This window comes from Callospermophilus lateralis, chromosome 1, assembly GCF_048772815.1.
Source record: "Callospermophilus lateralis isolate mCalLat2 chromosome 1, mCalLat2.hap1, whole genome shotgun sequence".
NCBI lineage: Eukaryota > Metazoa > Chordata > Mammalia > Rodentia > Sciuridae > Callospermophilus > Callospermophilus lateralis.
In genome coordinates, this window is record NC_135305.1 from 1,358,333 (window position 1) to 1,379,307 (window position 20,975).

General features: G+C 54.7%; 1 protein-coding gene and 1 pseudogene across 1 annotated transcript in view; one reads left to right on the top strand and one right to left on the bottom strand.

The window, feature by feature from the left end:
* LOC143381068 (keratin, type I cytoskeletal 18-like) overlaps positions 1–4,676 on the bottom strand; it is a 116,239-nt pseudogene extending 111,563 nt beyond the window's left edge.
* The window catches only part of Ptprn2 (protein tyrosine phosphatase receptor type N2), a 718,290-nt gene that overhangs the window by 484,603 nt on the left and 212,712 nt on the right, over positions 1–20,975 (top strand). The gene's annotated exons all lie outside the window — the stretch shown is intronic.

Sequence of the window (20,975 nt, forward strand, 5' to 3'; positions counted from 1 at the left end):
GTTGAGCTGGAAGTCACCATTGTATTCTGTCTGTCCTGTGGGGTTGATCATGGTCCCAGACCAGCGCAGGGTGTTCTGTTAGAAGTTGGGCTTCTGCAAAACACTGACAGGCAACAGTCATAAAGTTTTACAAGGAAAATGCAAAATGAACACTGATCTATCTTTGATATCTATTTAGACAAAGACCCATGTATTTATTAACACAATTATATTCAAGTTTTACTTTCTTTTAAAACACTTTACAAACCCAAATACCTTTTACAATTTACCCCAAATTTACTTAGGTTTTGTATTATATCCCCTGTTTATTTTGAGATCATAGTACTCTTTTCAACAACAACAAAAAATCCATCTTTTGAACACAATTTAAATGAGCTTAATTCTAACCTACTTTGGGGCCATCCTGCCATGGAGAGGATTGAGAGGCAGAGCCTTAATTCAGTGAGGCTGGCCTCTTGACAAATATTTTAAGTGTTTTTTTTTTTCCTAAATCTGATATTTGCCCTTTCAAAACCTTGCCCTCATTCCACAGAGTTCTTAAGTGTCATTTTCTGAGTCTGTCTGAATATCAGTTAACATAATACAACATTTCCTCTGAATCATAATCAAAGAGGCTAAGAGAGTTCTTAATTTCCTGTTTGTGGAAAATGTGGCAAAATGTTTTCATATTTCACATTGTCAACCTCTGAACAAATAAGGCTCTCCTTGTTACCTTCTAAAAATACATTTAAATTCCCATCCCAGTAAAAGAATAACACAAAATTTCACATATAACTTCATTGGTAATGGGTTACCTTCCTCCAGTTACTAAACATTAAGTGTCATAAATAAATACAACCAAATGTGCTATTTCTATATAAATCTGAAGGAGACTATGGCTACAGACAATTTCAGTTTGGAGGACACCAACTTGATAAGGTGCTCTCACAAGCTTTCCATTTTAAAAGGCTTATACACTTGAAGAATAAGAATGAATCTGATATACGAAGAAGCAGAATGGTCAGGGTCACCATTACACAGATGTCCTTACATTAATTCAGTTACCTTTGGAAGGAAAGTTTGAATTCATATACAGTATCAATAATCACAGGTCTACATGGGTTGGCAGTACTAGCAAAGACCAAAGGATACTTTAAATCTCTTATACATTTAGGAAACAGTGTTAAATATCATAAATAGACTTAGTCAAAGAAAACAGACTTAAGTCAGGTCTTTAATGGCAGGGTGGCCCTTTTATGTCAGATATAGTATATAAAAGAGAGCATTTATTCACTTATTGTTTACCTTGCAGGTAAACCTACTTTAACTTTCATTTTACAAACTTTTACATATCACATAGAAGAGGCTCAGACAAACAGTTCTCAGATGTATACATTTATATAGTCACACATATTTAGGGTATAAAAATATTGTTACAACCTAAAATAACATTTATTTAACCAGGTACAAAGTAATTATTTAAAAAACTTTAAAGCAGGTACAAACCCTAATTCCTTTAAGACTTAGTTTCCCTAAATAATAAAACTGAGAGATACAAGAAAATTATCTTGATAGATAAGAGTAAATTAATGGTTCAGACTTTGCTTCAAGTTAATCACATACACAAACCTTTTGAGATTTACCTTCCACCAACCTTCTGCAACTTACTCTGACACACTAGAGCTTGTTAACATCCTCAGTTTTGTTCTTTCTTTCATCTTGGACTTCAGCACAAGAACATTACTTTTCCCTACAAAATACTTTCTTATCCAGAAACATTTATTTTTCCTTCTAGTTTTCTGTAATAAAATATATTTCCATACCTATAACTTTTTAATTTTTTCTGGTTTAAGACCCTTTTTGAAATTCACATTCTGAAACAATCTTTGTGAATATCATCTGTGCGTATAACTTATACGACAAATTTCATCCCAGGAGAGGGATTAGGCAATCTGGCATAGACAAAAACCGTGCCTTAATTTTTTCCTCCGAGGTGGCATTCAGGGGTTGGAGCACAGGAGATTTGGGGCCCGACCTGTCTCCCTTAGCATTATCACAGTGCCATTGACTCCACTGAGTCCCCATGTTGATTGACCCAGCGGCCTTTGTCTTGACTAGGTATGTTGATATGCCCTGGAAGAGGCCCTGTCTGTCCTTTAGGCTTCCTTGACGATCCCTTTGCTGAGCCTGTCAACAAAACCCAGGCTGTTCTTAGATTCCCCCCCTTTCTGGGTGCAGGAGTTATCCTGCCAGTCTCCCAGACATTCAGTTTGATGGGATACTGTCATAACAAGACCTGCTCTGCCCCAGTGATGGGTATCCCCTGGACAAATGGGGTGTTCCGTCAGATGTTAAAAGGGAGCCTGCTCCTGTCCCCAGGTCATAGACTGACAGAGCTGCAACCCACTGCCCCATCCTTTGTGGCCAGTAGCATCCACCCCACTTACCCCATCTGCAGAAGGAGCTGGAAGGCAGGACAGAGGCCAGGTCCCCTCTGCCCATTTAGGTACAGCCCAGACAGCTTTCCTGGGATTTTTTTTCCCAGCACAGGGCTGGTGTCCCTGACCCACAGAAGGCCATCCTGGCTGCCCGGGGCCAGGCTGAGTGCCAGAACTGGGCAGAAGGATTTGAATCTGTGTAAACCCTTTCTTCTGTGTCCTGCTGCACAACAGAGGCAGTGCCTGCTACATCCTCAGCTTGGTTCTGACTGTCCAGACTCCTTACAAGCAACCACATAAACACCAGTGCACACACTTCACCTCTGACAGACCAGCTCCACTGCAGTACCGTAGGACGATTCAGAAAAAAATCCAAAAGGCGAGATTGCCTTACAGTGAGACATCTTTCTCTTAGACAGGCTGATACCCATAGCTGCACATTCAGCCAAGATCTCTCTTCCCAAGGGACCACTGGTAAGATGGACATAGCATGGCCCATGTCTTAAAGGGCAAGCAGCAGATCCAAAAAGGAGCAGAGAGGACCCCTGAAACCGTGGCTGACAGACAGACGGGCCAAGACCTTTCCCTAGAGACTGTGGGATCAGCACAGTATTGCCCCTGTCCTTAAAGGGGTAGTAACAGATACAAACCAAAACACAGACAGACAACCAGAGGGAATTCCCATACCCAAGGCCAACAAACAGATGAAAACCTGGAACAGACCGGAAGGGAGTAAATATCCCTAGATTCAGGTACCACTTAACCATGACTCCTACGCCAGCAGCACCACAAATGTCCCCACAATGAAGGACCAGATAGCCACCCAAAGAGGAACAGACACGTGGAATCCAGGTCTTACCGGGGGACTCACCAGATGTCCCCACAATGAAGGACCAGATAGCCACCCAAAGAGGAACAGACACGTGGAATCCAGGTCTTACCGGGGGACTCACCAGATGTCCCCACAATGAAGGACCAGATAGCCACACAAAGAGGAACAGACACGTGGAATCCAGGTCTTACCGGGGGACTCACCAGATGTCCCCACAATGAAGGACCAGATAGCCACACAAAGAGGAACAGACACGTGGAATCCAGGTCTTACCGGGGGACTCACCAGATGTCCCCACAATGAAGGACCAGATAGCCACACAAAGAGGAACAGACACGTGGAATCCAGGTCTTACCGGGGGACTCACCAGATGTCCGAGGGTGTTGGGACTTTGCTGAGTTAGTTTCCTTTTTCCCAAAGTGGACCAAATAGAGCACCTGCATTGCTCAGGGAGAGAAGACCTGCGTTCCCTGAAGCAGAAGGAGCTTCGGTCGCTGCAGGGATGGTCCCTCGGTCTCTCCCTTTATGCTCAGGAGTCGCTCCTTCGTCCAGCTGGAGGCCACTCACCTGCCTCCTGACCCAGCAACGGCTCTCAACGGCTCACCGGCCACCCCATCCTCAGCATGGGAGTGGGATTGCTGGGGGGCCAGGCTGCCCGGACGGCCAGGGCTGCTCTCGAGTCCCAGCTTGAGAGGGGTGCCAAGTGTGTTACCAAAAGCTCAGTCCTTGTCCCTGATGCCAACCCAAAGTTTTGAGAAAAGGGGGAGCAGTTTTACTGCTCTGCTAGCAAAGGAGAAGCACAGGGGGCTCTTGGCCCGGAGGCTGGGACTCTGCCCATCAGCAGGAACAGGGGACCTTTGAAGAGGTGATTCCAAGGCTACATTCCTCCCCGCTGGAGTGTAATCCACTTGTTAATTTAGGAGAGAGCCATTTCTGAGATCTTCTGGTGCCATCCCCAAGTCTGACTCACTTCGTGCCTATGGTGGGAGTGTGCCCAGGGACAGGTGACTCTGCCTAGGATGGGGGAAAGGTAACCCTGTTTCCCCCAGGCCCGGGAGGGAAGGGATTAGGAGGGGAGGGAGAGAGAAGAGAAAGAACACGCCCAGTTGAAAAATAAGTCACAGTGGCAGAAAAGGGCTAATTCAAAACATAAAGTGGATCCCTGTTTCTTCCACAAGTGACCAACTGAGGAGGCACAGGAGGCCAGCCTCAAGAGGGGCAGAAGGTAGCTTCTGAAGTACTTACCCAAAATGCAGCACCTGATCGTGAGGAGCCTCGTCAAGCCTCACAGGGAGGTGGCACAGAGCCATACCACACCTCGGCAGCTGGCTCTGCTGGGAAGGGCCAGGCAAGACGCTGCACTGACTGGAGGAGGCGGCGGCCATGTGCCCTGCGTACTCGAGAGTCCCGGCTTCTGTGGACTCCATGTTAGCAGGGCCTGGTGTTGATTCCCTGACTTCCGCGTTGCCTGATTGCACGGGAGAATGTCCTTGTGTCCCGAAGTCCACGCTGAAGTCTGGGGACCACAGGGGCAGGGTGCCTGCAGCATTCCTCAGTGGTCCAGAGTAACAAAACAGACGCTTGACATGTAAACAGAGTTTAAGGAGTGAATAAAGTGCCGGGGAGCGTTAGCCTTTGGGAACTGGGTGGAGTGTGTATGAGGTTCAGTGTGACCTTCTTACAACTTTTTTGTGTCAAAATAGCATGTCCTTAAAAAATAAGTAGAAAAGCAATTTAGAGTAGCAACAGAAAACCATAAGTCGCCTAAGACAACTCGCAGCCTGTGGTGGATCCCCACCACTGTGTGGGAAGACCAAGGCCCCTGCTCCCCGCTGTGTTGCCCTTGTGAGCAGGCCCCAACCAGCACACCCTCTGAGCAGAGCTGGGGGCCCCTTCCTGGAAGCCTGCCCTGGAGAGAGCATCCACCGTTACCCGGGCACGACGGTCCAGGGACCTCACCCCAGGTTTAACTAGCCAGCGTGCTTATGAAGGGACACCAGTGGATGGCAGGACTGCTGTGACAGCTGGGACCACTCAGGCAGCAGGTCCGTGGGCCAGCGCTCAGACCAGCTGCAGCAGCCCGTGCTACCAACATGGCACCAGGCCCTCCAGAAACCCCATCTGTCTGCATTTGGAGCCCAGGCAGGAGGCTCCAGGGTGGCAGGCCTGCGCCATCAGGGAAGAAAGAGGCCTGACCTGGCCACATCCTGTCTGGCACAGTAGGAAGCCTCCTGACAAGGAAAAAAGTTCTCAAAACATAGAAAGGCATCTGGGTGCAGTGGTGCATGCCTGTAATCCTAGGCACTCAGGAGGCTGAGGCAGGAGGATCGCAAGTTCAAAGTCAGCCTCAGCAACATCGAGGCACTAAACTGGGATGTGGCTCAGTGGTCGAGTGCCCCTGGGTTCAATCCCTGGTACCAAAAAGAAAAACCAAACCCATAGGTAGGCAATTCAGTCAAAAAGAACTTTCAGCATCCCATAAAAACACACATTTCATCACAAGTAGCACTCGTGTGCATTCAGCAGCTGCACTGTGTCCTCCATTGCCACCACCCCCTGGCAGGTTGCCCTCACTGCAGAAGCTGGCCTCACCAGGAAGGGGCCCTGCCCACTGCTCCATCCAGTTCTGCCAGGAAGCCCTGCCAGAAGGGGCAGTGTGGTGTGCACTTAGACACCACGTCAGGCCCGGGAGCAAGAAGAGCAGAGGAAAAGCACACACTGCACAGACACCTCTGCTGCAGCCCACCCTTGTGACCACTAGTCCCCAAGGGCAACCTACAGCCCACCCTCAGGACCCCTGGGGTCAAGGGGGCAGTTAAGAACACCTCAGTCAGTTACAGTGCCAAAGTCTGCCCACATCTGACCCTGCAAAGGAGTGGTAGAAGGAGTCCACCCCACAGAGCGCCCAGTGCAGGCGTCCAGCGGACATTTCTGCAGGCCATCCTGTGGTCAAACATGAAAGCAGCAGGCCCTCAGTGGAACTGCTCTTGTGTGGTTGCTGCATGCTGCTGATGGTTTAGAATCGTGGGTAGGCAGAACAGGAGGAGGGCAGCAGGACTTCAGGTTTGCCAAAAGGTGCAGGCTCCGTCCCATCTGCCTGACGCCCCAGACACCCTCCTGGCCCAGCACGTCTTGGCAGGAAGTCCGGGACTGCCTGAGGCCAAGGCCCACTGGCTGCTGGCCGTGCTGTGCTCCCTCTTCACCACCGTGGCCACACGGCTCTGTCATTGCATCGCACTGCAGGAGTCTGAGGGACATCTGAGCTGGGCCATGGCCAGCTCTGGATGAGGGCTGTGTGCTGAGTCCACTGGCTCCGTGCCTGGCTCGAGGGTGAGACCTTGGCAGCTGCCTTCAATCTGCCCCCGTCCCAGGGGTTGGGAAACGGCATGGGGTGAGCTGAAGGAGCTGGCCTCGGGCCGTTGCCCCTGGTAGACATCAAGCGCCTTCTGCACCGGCACTGCTTTATGGTGGGAAGCTGTACAGACGCAGAGCAGGTCTACCAGGAAATGGGAGGACAGGGAGGGAGTCGGTCGGAGGAAGGGGCCTGCACTCTTGGAGGCAGGCGTGGAAAGGGTGTTCCAGTGGGAACACTGCCCAGCCTGCACTTGGGAGTGAGCCTAGAGCACTCTCAAACTCCCTCTTCATGAGGGAACAGGCTGAGGCCCAAATGTTCAGGACAGTTGCTCAGGGTCCCAGTGATGTAGTACCCCTTAGAATTGGAATTTGGATCTCTTGGCTACCCGTCCAGGGCCCCTGTAAGGACAGAGTTGCAGAAGCAATGCCAGAGAAGAAAGAGGAAGCAGGGCGCCGTGCTAGACTGAGCTGGAGCGGGTGCCATGGGCCCTGGGCACCACCCGGGGGGACTCCAAGCCAGCATTCCCATCAGCAGGTGCTACAGGGTGGTGGGCCAGCTGGCTGAGCAAGACACAGGGGAAACCTGGGGCTGGAAGGAGGGGCTTGTCTTTCTCCCTTTAGAGCCTTCACCAAGTCACACTAGTCGCAGCCTCTGTTTTCTCATCTCAAAAGTGGGCGTGTTGTGGTAGATCATTTCCAAAGTATCCTCCAGCACTGACATTCCGGAACACTCCAGGCTGACTCTGAACTGGTGAGCTCTTTCTGTGATCAGTGCACATAGGCTCCGACCGCCTCTGCTAGACCCCTGCCGCCTCTGCTTTAACCCCTGCCACCTCTGCTGTAACTCCTGCCACGTCATTTGGACCCTCTGTGACCTCTGCTAGAACCCTGCAGATTCCACTGGAACCCACCACCTCCAGTGGAACCTCACCACCTCCACTGGAACCCCATCACCTCCACTGGAACCCCTACCACCTCCATTGGAACCCCACCACCACCACTGGAACCTCATCACCTCCACTGGAACCCCATCACCTCCACTGGACCTCATCACCTCCACTGGAACCCCACCATCTCCACTGGAACCCCACCACCTCCACTGGAACCCCACCACCTCCACTGGAATCCACCACCTCCACTGGAACATCACCACCTCCACTGGAACCCCATCACCTCTACTGCAACCCCACAACCTCTACTGGAACCTCACCACCTCTACTGGAACCTCACCACCTCCACTAGAACCCCTACCACCTCCACTAAAACCCCATCACCTCCACTGCAACCCCACCACCTCCACTGCAACCCACCACCTCCACTGGAACAAACCACCTCCACTGCAACCTCACCACCTCCACTGGAACCCACCACCTCCACTTCAACCCCACCACCTCCACTGCAACCCCACCACCTCCACTGGAACCCACCACCTCCACTGGAACCCCATCACCTCCACTGCAACCCCACCACATCCACTGGAACCCACCACCTCCACTGGAACCCCCCCACATCCACTGGAACCCCACCACCTTCACTGGAACCCCATCACCTCCACTGGAACCCCATCACCTCCACTGGAACCCCACTACATCCACTGAAACCATATCACCTCTACTGCAACCGCACCACCTCCACTGGAACCCCACCACCTTCACTGGAACCCCAACACCTCTGCTGGAACCCCACCACCTCCACTGGAACCCCACCACCTCCACTGGAACCCACCACCTCCACTGAAACCCCACCACCTCCACTGGAACCCACCACCTCCACTGCAACCCCATCACCTCCACTGCAACCGCACCACCTCCACTGCAACCCCATCACCTCCACTGGAACCCCACCACCTCCACTGGAACCCCACCACCTCCACAGAACCCCACCACCTCCACTGGAACCCACCACCTTCACTAAAACCCAACCACCTCCACTGGAACCCCACCACCTCCACTGGAACCCCATCACCTCCACTGGAACCCCATCACCTCCACTGGAACCCCACCACCTCCACTGGAACCCCATCACCTCTACTGCAACCCCACCACCTCCACTGGAACCACACCACCTCCACTGGAACCCCACCACCTCCACTGGAACCTCACCACCTCCACTGGAACCCCATCACCTCTACTGCAACCCCACCACCTCCACTGGAACCTCACCACCTCCACTGGAACCCCATCACCTCCACTGGAACCCTACCACCTCCACTGCAACCTCACCACCTCCACTGGAACCCACCACCTCCACTGCAACCCCACCACCTCCACTGCAACCCCACCGCCTCCACTGGAACACACCACCTCCACTGCAACCTCACCACCTCCACTGGAACCCACCACCTCCACTGCAACCCCACCACCTCCACTGGAACCCCACCACCTCCACTGGAACCCACCACCTCCACTGGAACCCCATCACCTCCACTGCAACCCCACCACTTCCACTGCAACCCCACCACCTTCACTGGAACACACCACCTCCACTGCAACCTCACCACCTCCACTGGAACCCACCACCTCCACTGCAACCCCACCACCTCCACTCTAACCCCACCACCTCCACTGGAACCCCATCACCTCCACTGCAACCCCACCACTTCCACTGGAACCCACCACCTCCACTGAACCCCACCACCTCCACTGGAACCCCACCACCTTCACTGGAACCCCACCACCTTCACTGGAACCCCATAACCTCCACTGGAAACCCATCACCTCCACTGGAACCCCACCACCTCCACTGAAACCATATCACCTCTACTGCAACCCCACCACCTCCACTGGAACCCCACCACCTCCGCTGGAACCCCAACACCTCCGCTGGAACCCCACCACCTCCACTGGAACCCCACCACCTCCACTGGAACCCACCACCTCCACTGAAACCCCACCACCTCCACTGGAACCCACCACCTCCACTGCAACCCCATCACCTCCACTGCAACCCCATCACTTCCACTGCAACTGCACCACCTCCACTGCAACCCCACCACCTCCACTGGAACCCCACCACCTCCACTGGAACCCCACCACCTCCACAGAACCCCACCACCTCCACTGGAACCCACCACCTCCATTAAAACCCCACCACCTCCACTGGAACCCACCACCTCCACTGGAACCCCACCACCTCCACTGGAACCCCATCACCTCCACTGGAACCCCACCACCTCCACTGGAACATCACCACCTCCACTGGAACCCCACCACCTCCACTGGAACCCACCACCTCCACTGGAACCCCACCACCTCCACTGGAACCCCATCACCTCTACTGGAACCCATCACCTCCACTGGAACCCCACCACCTCCACTGGAACCCCATCACCTCCACTGGAACCCCACCACCTCCACTGGAACCCCACCACCTCCACTGGAACCCACCACCTCCACTGGAACCCCACCACCTCCACTGGAACCCCATCACCTCCACTGGAACCCATCACCTCCACTGGAACCCCACCACCTCCACTGGAACCCCATCACCTCCACTGGAACCCCACCACCTCCACTGGAACCCCACCACCTCCACTGGAACCCCATCACCTCTACTGCAACCCCACCACCTCCACTGGAACCACACCACCTCCACTGGAACCCCACCACCTCCACTGGAACCTCACCACCTCCACTGGAACCCCATCACCTCTACTGCAACCCCACCACCTCCACTGGAACCTCACCACCTCCACTGGAACCCCATCACCTCCATTGCAACCCCACCACTTCCACTGGAACCCCATCACCTCTACTGCAACCCCACCACCTCCACTGGAACCCCAACACCTCCACTGGAACCCCACCACCTCCACTGGAACCTCACCACCTCCACTGGAACCCCATCACCTCTACTGCAACCCCACCACCTCCACTGTAACCTCACCACCTCCACTGGAACCCCATCACCTCCATTGCAACCCCACCACTTCCACTGGAACCCCATCACCTCTACTGCAACCCCACCACCTCCACTGGAACCCACCACCTCCACTGGAACCCCATCACCTCTACTGCAACCCCACCACCTCCACTGGAACCACACCACCTCCACTGGAACCCCACCACCTCCACTGGAACCTCACCACCTCCACTGGAACCCCATCACCTCCACTGCAACCCCATCACCTCCACTGCAACCCCTCCACCTCCACTGGAACCCACCACCTCCACTGGAACCCCACCACCTCCACTGGAACCCCACCTCCTCCACTGGAACCCCACCACCTCCACTGGAACCCCACCACCTCCACTGGAACCCCACCACCTTCACTGGAACCCCAACACCTCTGCTGGAACCCCTGCCACCTGTACTGGAACCCCCGCCACCTCTGCCAGGCCCCTGCCATCTCTGCTGGAACCCCCCCACCTATAATGAACCCCCGCCACCTCCATTGGAATCCCACCACCTCCACTGGAACCCTGCCACCTCCCCAGGCCTCCTGCCATTTCTGCTGGAATCCCACCACCTCCACTGAACCTCGCCACCTGCACAGGAACCCTGCCCTCAGGCTTGGAGTTCCTGGAAGCCCCTACCTCCCTGCCTGCCTCTCCTCCCACAGGCCCTTCAGCCTCAGAAGCCTCTGTGGTTTGTCTCTGAGGCTTTGCCTCAACCACAGCTGGTGCAAGATCCCTGGAGCCAGAGTTCCAGGAGCAAAGCCTGCAGCTCCTCCCCACAGCATGAGAACCTGTGGTCTCCAGCAAGGTCAGGGCAGGGGGCGGTTTCCTCCCCTGGGGCGGAGCAGGAAAGTCAGCCGGTATTTATTAGTAATGCAGCCACCAGAGAGTTTAGGGGGTGGGGCACCCAGTGTCCTTAGGAGAACTGGGGCCCAGGGCAGCTCTGCCCTGGCCACGGGAGCCCTCTCTGCCTACATTTGCCATTTCTGTAGCATAAACAGGATTTAATTAAATGGTCTCTAAAATCCCCTCTCCCCGCTCAGATTCTTTAAATTGAGCAGTTACCATTTCATATGACCTCAGAATCTGATATGATGTGTACGGAATTCTAGAACATGGCACATATCATACGCTCAATAAAGATGACTTTTCATACTCCACTTGTGACTGTGATTTATTGGTAGATAATAGATGATAGAGGGAAGATGGGTAGATAGACAGGCAAAAAGATAAGGGTAGGTAGGAAGACAGGTCGATAGTAGGCAGGTGGTGGATACGGAGACACAATATGTAAATCAAATGCACTCAAATGCATCATATATAGGGGCTGAATAAACTACAAATTTTCCATGATTATAATGCATATATCGAAAATTATGACAAAATCATAAAATATATTTTCTATGAAAATAGTTGTCTCATCTCTAGAAGAAGACGTTTTAGATTCAGCTAGAGAAAGGATCTATGGAAATGTCTTTTGACCTAAAGTGCTTTGGACAGTGCCTGCTTTTCCCTTTGATGTGTTCATTGGTTCGAGGCCCTTTTTCCCTGACGGTTCTGGGGATGATGACAAGTGCTCGTGTATCTCCGGGGCCTTGACCAGCATCTCGGGCTTTCCCTGGGAGGGGGGTCGAAAAGCCACCTGCAGACTGACCCCACCTGAGCAGGGTCTGCGGTGAACATGGCCTGAGTGATTCGACACAGGCCGAGGGCTGAGAAGCCTCACCGTGGTCCCTGGTGCCCACTGGTGGCTGATGCAGGCAGCTTCCTGTCAGCAGGCGGGGAAGTGGGAGAGTAGAGCCAGGAACAGGACCAGGTGGTCCATGGGAACACAAGCAGGTGGAACCCAGGAGGTGCTATTCTGACCACTATTTGGATACAGCAAATATGGGCACTTAGACTTTCAGGGCTCTAGAAGATTCTAGAAGAGCAACCTACCAAAGCAAGATGGAAACGTAGGTGCCTCCAGCAAATGCAGGTTTCCTGCCCAGGTGGACGGTTCTGCATCTCATCTTTCTGGCTTAAGAAGGAAACCTGTTGCCAGAGCAGGGGCAGCTTTGCTGGCAGCCAGGAGCGGCCTGACTCTGGACCCCTGGGCCAGTCCAGAAGCGCCTCCATGAACAGCCAGGCAGACGGCTGCAGGAGGGGCCCAAGCTCAGTTTCAGCAGAACCTGTGAATGTCCCTTAAGAGGCTCGGCCAGGACACTTCCCGTGAAAGTGAAACAACTGTGGCCCCTCGAGGGTCCAGCTCGGGGCCCAGGGTCTTCTCTGATGTCTGCTGCCGTGCTGTGGCCGTCCGTCCTCCTGTCCTGTCCAGGTGAGGGGCTGTGGGGATGACGCACCCCCCCGCAGCTGCCCAGCCTTCAGAAGCTCTCAGGACTCCCTGCCCAGCTGGACCTCGGCCTCTCTGCCCCAGGGGCCCTTCTGTGCCACCTGCCATGGTGCCTTCAGGCTCTCAAGCAGAGGGGCCCAGGATCGAGGACTGTATCTAGACGTGGTGTGGCCAGACAGCACGGGGCCCGATTCTTCTCTGACTCGGGTCTGTTGGTCACGCAGGGCACGTTCAGCCACCACTCAGCTGAAGCCTGTTCTATGGGGAGCCTGTGGGGCAGGACCTCTTACATCCTCCGCACCCACTGCTGGTTTTTAAAACTCTTTTTCTTGACAGAAAGACAGAGTTCTCCTTTGTCCCTTGAGGGACAGCTCCATTGCTTCGAGGATTGGCAATTGTGAATAAAAGCCGCTTTTAACGTCTGAACGCAGGCTTCAGAGTGGACATAAGTAGGTCCCCTGGCTTGGGTGAATACCAAGGACCATGGCTGCTGGACTGTATGGTCAGTGTGTCTTCAGTTTGAGGGGACTGCCAACCTGTCCAGAGTGGCCCACCTCTCCGCTTCCCTCCCCGCCACCGAGCGCTCCTGGAGCTCTGTGTACGCACCAGAGACTGGACTCTGGGAGTGTCCCATGGCTTCCTCAGGACACATGGAGGGCACCTTTCCATATCTCATGAGCCACGTTCTTGCCCGTTTCTGAGTCTTGTTGATCTAAGTGTTCTCTGTGTGTTGGGGATAGTCGTCCTTCTTCATATCCGTCCTTTGCAGATATTTCTTCCCGGTCCCTGGCTGTGCCTTCCTTCTCTTAACTGCACTTTCACAGAAGAGAAATTTTTGATCCTAATGAAGCTCAGCTTATCCATTCTCTCTTTGGTAGATTGTGCTTTTGGTGTTGTGCCTAACAGTTGCCACCCAACTCCTTCTAGAAGCTGTCTGGTTTGTGTTTAGGTGGGTCTGACGGTGAATCTTTTCTGAAGTGTGTAGAATGTGCAGATTGACTTGTGCACATGGGTGCCGGGGGCCCTGGCGCCATCTTGTTGGAAGGCAGTTCTTCCTTGGTTAAATACCCCTTGCTCTCTGTCCAAGGTCAGTGGCTCTACTGTGAGGTTGATGGTCAGCTTCAATGCATAAAATATGGGGACAGAACACATCTTTCCCCAAGTGGTTTGGGATGTTCCAGCATCTTAACTTCACATAGAAAGGAAGGGAGGAGCAGGCTGGCCCATCAGACCTTGGAGAACTTGGGAGAGCCTCTGCTAGATGTGGGTCCCTCACTGTGTCTCTGTGTCCGTGGATACTGACCAGGCATGTCCTTGTCCAGCATGGGCCAGGCCATGACCCCCATCATAGGCCCTGGACCCGGTGCTCCTGGGCGTGCCAATCATTCCCCTGAGGGGTAAAGAAAGCGTCTGTGTCAGAGGGTGGGGACTGCCACCCTTCTCCCAAGGAAGTGTCTCCAAAGCCTTCATTCCTTCCCAGTGGCCTATTCAGATTTCCTTCCTCATTCCTGGCCAGTTTGGAATCTATGTTTTTTTGTTCCTAGTTCAGTTCCTTGAGAGCCCCTGCTCCTCACACCTGGGTACGTGAGTGGTGTGGCTGGTGTGCAGCTCTGCATTGCCATGTGTCGGGGGCTCTGTCTACTTTTCGTGGTGAATTTCTGGAAGTTGAAGATTTGAGATGTCCTACTCTTCTCAACAGTAGATCTACTAAGAGAGGCTCTTGGGCTGTCCAGTCCCGCGTCCCTTTTACAATTCATTAATTTGTGTGTCGGCTCTTTCCCTCGAGGCCTATCTCTTCTCCGCTGACCTCACTCCCGCCCCTTGGCTGAGTGCCTGGATGGTCTGCCCGGTCACGTCCTGCGAGAGCACCTGGCGGATCCTTGGGCTCCTGTGGTGCAACTCCCCAGTCCTCCCTGTCCCGACTTTCTAAGTGTTCTGTAATTATAGCTTCTCTTTCTTTTTTATGCTGAGAATGTTGAAGAAAGTCATCTTTGCCGTCCAGTCGATTGAAGCTTTTGTTTCCTGTGGTCACTGATTTTGCTGACTTTGTTTTTGGTGGTGGTTGATTTTGTTGGACGGTGACTTGAGCACTCACCTCACACGGCTGGCGACTGGGAACGACAAAGGCCTTCTGGAGGTGCAGCATCTGATGGGTCGCTTGGTGTCCAGACCAAAGTGTTTGGCCACTCACTGCCTGATTCTCTGTGTGCAGCTCTGAGAGTCCCCGTCCCTAGGGGTGGAGAGGCTGGGCTACTCCACCTGTAAACCCGCCCCCGGGTCAATAGGATGAGACAGTTCAGAGCACCCTCCTGCGGCTCCCGTGAGGGTCAACCATGCTGAGCCCAAGAGCAGGGGGGCAGCCCTTGGGTGCAGCGGGTGCTCGACATGGGGTGCGTGTGTCTCCCGGAGGGGCACCTGTCAGTGCAGTGTTCCGCGTCATCTCTTGGCACAAGAGACCCCAGGCCTACTCCTCCTTTGTCCTCATGTTTAAAACCCGTGTTGCCCTCTTCACCACGGTAGGAATCTCTTTAAAAGTGCACTTGCCTTCCTGGTGCCCACGGCCTCCTGCAGCTCTCCTGGCGCCCTATGCTGCTCCCCTGGCTCAGGGCTTCCTGTGGGGCTCACGGTGGCTGCAGGGCCAGCTGTCCTGCAGGGTGTCTGACCTGTCGGCATCTATCGCCTCTGCTGGTTGTTCTGTCGTGGAGTTTCCCACCCTCCACACCTGACTTCGCCTGCTGCCCTGACCATGAATCCCTGCCGTGGACTGGCTGGTCTCTGTCCTGGTCTCTGGTCTCTGTCCTGGTCTCTGGTCTCTGTCCCCTATCCCATCTGCTGCCTTGACCATGCATCCCTGCCGTGGACTGGCTGGTCTCTGTCCTGGTCTCTGGTCTCTGTCCCCGCCTCCCACCTGCTGCCCTGACCGTGCGTCTCTGCTGTCCCGAGGCTTGAGGGCTGTCCCCTCTCCAGCTCTCAGGGGCAGCCGCCTGTGTGTCTGAGCCCTTGTCCTGGGGCTGCAGTCTCCTCCGGGTGTCGGTTGGCTTCATGCTGCCCTGGTAACTGGGGTGTCTTTCTGGGCTCCGTGCTGATGCCAGAGAAAGGGACAAAGCATAAGGAGACTTAGCATCTGCAGCTACTGTGACAGTGTCCAGGAGGGAGTGGGCTTTGGGCAGTTTGGGGCTCACAGTGAAACCTCAGAAATCGTGTCACGAGGTCTCTGTTTACTCCCATCTGCCTTTGACTTGGAAGGCCACCGTGGACGCTTGCTGAGACTCACGGGGATCTTGATGGGTACTGCCTGGAGCCCTGGCCTTGGGCTCCTGCACACTGGGGGTCCAGAGATGAGTGACATGGTGACAGGCTTCCATGTCCCTAAGTGCCATGCAGGCCTTGGGCCTCCCCTCCTGTCACTTATATCAAACATAGCGGTTTGCCCAGGACCCAGGCGTTGAAAATTGCTGAAGATAAACATTGCATTTTAAATTACTGCAGGCAACCAGGCAGACTGGAAAAAATCATTTGAGCAAATTGGAAGCTGAAATGTTGATATCAGATATTAAATTAATGTAAGTGAGATTGAAACAATATCTAATTAAAATAATTTGAAAAATGACTTGGAAATTGGAGCTGATGTGGTTTCACAGCCTGCCATCATTTCCACCCCGTGGCTGGGCTCCACGCTCGCCGCCCGCAGGCTCCCCAGGGGGACCGGGGGACAGTCTTGTTCACAGGAGGACTGGAGAGCAGGCTGCGGCCCTCGTGAGCTGGGACGTGGGCCGGCAGACCCACCTTTGCCCTTCCCCACTCTCTGCCTACTGAGCGCCTGGGAGGGGACGCTGCGGGGTGCTCCACATCTCCTCACACAGGACCTGGACAGGCCAGGTCAGAGTGGACACGAGAGACCAGAGCCCAGCCCCACAGAAACAAGCTGACCTCTGGCTCCCGTGTCCTCCCAGGAGGGTCGTGGTGTTGGGCAGGCGTGTGGGGAGTAGGCGGGGAGCCCCGCACCTCAGCGGGGCAGCTCTGCGACCACCTCCACACTCCCAGGTCAGCGTCCAGTCTGGCCTCGGGTCTGTCCTGTGAACAGAAGATAATCAGAGGAGAGCATTTCCAAATGAAGGTTCCTGTTCTGGTCACCACAAAGGAGCCTGAGGCCCAAAGGACCCAGCCTGGCCTCACAGGTGTGCCCTGCTGACCCCAGACTCGGCCCTCCAGAGCCCAGGCTGTCCTGGGTGAGCGCTGCTCCTCGCAGAGCTGAGCCAGAGGCTGGAGGGCGCTGCTGAGGGCTGGCGAGGGAGAGACCAGTGTCCACGCCACGCACTGTGCAAGGAGCAGTGTCCTGCCCTCTGGTCCAGGGTCCCACCCGAGGCAGTCGGCAGCCGACAGCCTAGGACAGAGGCCCCTGAGCAGGTGCGCTTGCTGTCTCCCTCCGTGTCACACAGCGTCAGCAGATTGTCTTCGGGTCAGCTTCTCGTGAGGCTTTGCTCAACTGAACTGAAATCAGTTCTTCTCCCACGAGTGCAGCGCAGAGCGGGTGGGACGGACGCTCTTCAGGACGCTGCCTGGGTGTCCTGTCGCTGTCGGACACTGGACAGAAACAGTCCCAGATGCTGGAACGGGGGCTGTGGAGACGTGATTCCAAGCACACCAGGTATCTAGAAGTGACGGAAACCCTGGAGGGCCCAGACGGAGCCAGAGCAGGAACCTCGGGGCTCACGGGGACCGCTGACGTCCACCTTCATCCCGAGAGCATCTCCCAAACCGCGGTGCACTTGAGCATCAGCCTTTGTGGCTGCGTGGCCTGTGAGGAGTGGGAGGCAAGAGCTGGGCAGGTCCAACATGGCCGGGCTGATGGAGCTCTACCACACAAAGCCAGGGCCCAGGAGCTGGACCTGAGGAGGACAGTGCACAGAAGGCAGACCCCACAGCTGCCCTGGCGCCCAGAAGGGGGCTGCCTGTCTTCTGTCACTGCCTGGGGGTGGGAGGGAGCTGGTCCTCAGGGCACTGGTCCACAGGAAAGTAGTCCAGCCTCACACCACTGGGTGGGCACAGAGTTCAGTTAAAAATGTTCCCAGGCTGGACATCGTGGCGCATGCCTGTCTCTCAGGGACCCAGAGGCTGAGACAGGAGGATGGAGAAGTTCAAGGCCAGCTCAGCAACTTAGTGAGGCCCTGTCTCAAATAAAAAAGAAGCAAGGCTAGGGGTGTGGCTCAGGGTTAAATTCCCAGCACCCAAACCAAAACCAACAGAAACCTGTTCCCACATCTCAGGGCCTCCAGATGCTAGAAGAAGGAAACACAGATTCTCCTCTCTGACCTCTAAGAATTCCCGCAAGTAAAATTCCAAGAACTGTGGACCACAATAAAGAACCTAAAAACACCCCAGGCACCATGAGCAAGTCAGCTGAAAGAGAACGTCAGGGATCATAACCGTTGGACCTAGAACCTCAATCCATGCAGATTAATGTAGTCACAAAAATGTGAGCGGAAACTCAGTACAACCTAAAGAGCAAAAGTCTTAAAAATGACCAGAAGTTCTGAAAGAATAGAATTTCTAAAATATGAAACATATTGAAAACTTTCACTTGAGAGATGAGTTTAGAGCAGATCTGACATGGCTGAAGAGGAAATCAGTGACCAAAACACAGAACTGAAGACCTGCTGCAGAAGGTGGCTTCAGAGGACAAGAGAAAACGTCAGGAGAGTTTAAGAGCCCGGGGGACACTTGCAGGAATGCCGGTCCCTTTACCAGGAGTCCCCAGAGTGACGGCTGAGAAGCTCATCTCTGGCGAACACCCCCAGGTTGTTTCTGGGGAGGGGAAAACTCTTCACCTAGACTCATGACCGTGTGGCTGAGAGCACCCAGATAAAGCTTTGAAGCATCCAGTAGGGGACACAGGGGCCTTTTGGCTAACTCAGCAGCCACAGTGGAACCGGAAGATAGACGTCTGTGCTTCTGAGGGGACAGGCATCAACCTAGAACTGGAGATGATGGCCTCAGAATTTCCTTTCTTGTCACCAGATCAGCACCTCAAGGCAGGGCTTTGTGAAGGAGAAAGGTGTGTCTAGCTGACCAGGGGAGGGGGGGGGGGAGTCCCTGCTGGTGGCCAGTCTGTTCAGCCTCTGCTGAGGGCCCAGAGTGGAGGATAGTGTCAAAGTGGTGGTAGCTCAGGTAGAGATCACCTGGTGAGACAGGAAGCAGGAGATTCAGGGTCCAGACTTGCTCAAAAACACCTCGTTAGTGGTGCACACCTATAACCCAGCAGTTCAGGAGGCTGAGCCAGGAGGATCCTGAGTTCAGAGCCAGCCTCAGCAAAAGCCAGGCGCTAAGCAACTCAGTGAGACCCTGTCTCTGAGGAAAATACAACAGGGCTGGGGATGTGGCTCAGTGGTGGGCTCCCCTGAGTTCAATCCCTGGTACCTCCCCCAAAAAATAAATAAATAAAAGGAAACACCTTGCTGATGTGGGAACTAACCAGGTGCCAGTGACCAGCGGCTTCCCACCAGCCCACCTCCTGTGGGTCTCGCCCCTCAGCTGCCCACGGAGCACCAGGCTTCCAGCACACACGGCTCTAGGGACATCGCAGTCCCCGGACCACCTAGAGTACCCCAAGTGCTCAAGCAGAGCAGGGGCCCGGTCTCCACAACGGCATTTGGGTCCGTCCTGGGGGATTCACGTCAGGAGGAGGAAGGCCGTCCCGTGAGATCTGAGATGCAGGGTTGACAGTGAGTGGTGAGGACCATCTAAGCCAAGCGGAGCTGGAGACAGGCACAGCCTGTGTGGGCTGCAAGCAGGAGGTCCAGCGGGCAGCATGCCTCTGGGGGAGCGTCCTGAGGTCTCCAGGGGACCCGCGGGGGCTTGTGAGACGGGTCTTCTCTGGAGCTGTAGAGAGCAGGCCCCACTGAGGGGCCACAGTGCTGGAGAGAGCTTGGGCGGGCTGAGCCCACAACAGACAGACGTTTACCAAGGCCCATGGAGACAGCAGTCAGGGGCCGGGCCGTGTGCCACGCGTCCTGCGCAGACCCAGTTGGCAGAGGACCCCAGGCACACGGTGGTCCCCAAGGGTTGGGAGGAGCTGCGGGCCCCCCACCTGCTGGTGTGGCAGCTCTGCGGGCTCACGCACGTGGTGGCACTCTGAACATCCCTGCACCCCCAATGGCAGGTGCCACCCCTAGAGGATCAGGAGCCCTGCTGCTGCCCACGTGCCTACCCTGCACCACCCAGGTCTGCAATGCTCTGTCCTGCTCCCACAGGAGAGTCACCTGCCATCGTGTCCTCGGGGCAAGTGGACCAGCATGGGGGTCCACGGGCAGAACAAGGGGCGTTGTGTCGAAGTGGTTGTCCTTGGCTACGGGATCTAGCAAGGTGGGGTCCAGGCCTGGACCAGGGCAGACAGACTCACAGAAGTGTTTCTCGCATGCAGGGGAGGCCTCTGCACAGGTCAGGGTTCTGGGATCTCATGATGTTCCCGTCAGCAGCACAGGTGAGACCCTCCCTCCTGACCTCTAGCTGTAATCATTGTATTGATTATTGTAGGGACTGACATGTACAAGTCCATTCTGATGCTGATAATAGTCACAAACCTGTCATTGTTTACAGGCAGCTTCATTATTTACCCAGGCAAAAGAATGTGCAAGTAATTGTATTAGCCCATTTTCCATTGCTATAGCAAACTGCCTGGAGCTGGGTCATTCACAGAGAAAAGAAGTGCATTTAGCCCACAGGATTTGGAGGCTGGAAATCCCACCAGCCCTGCTGAGCACATGGGGCTCCAGGCGGGCCTCCGCGTGTTGCCAGTCTGACAGCTTTGGCTGCCTGCTCCACCTCATCTGCTTGTGCACCATCTGCTTTTCCATTCGCTGTGTGGGTGGAGGCCTGCGCAGGCTGTGCCTGAGGACCTCAGGGCGGACCCCATCAGAAGAGCAGGATCCCCAAGTAAAAGAGCCCAGCAGCCAGGACAGCCTGCCCACCCACCCGCGCCTGGGGCACCCACACCATGCCCTGTGCGGCTCTGTGTGGGAAGCAGCAGCTGGACGCAGGGCACAGTGACCAAGTGTGCTGCCCAGGGAGTGGAGTGGAGGCGCAGTGGAGGGCGTCTCGCGGCGGCTGGGGAAATCAGCGTTCCCCAGATGGGAAAGAGCGAAATG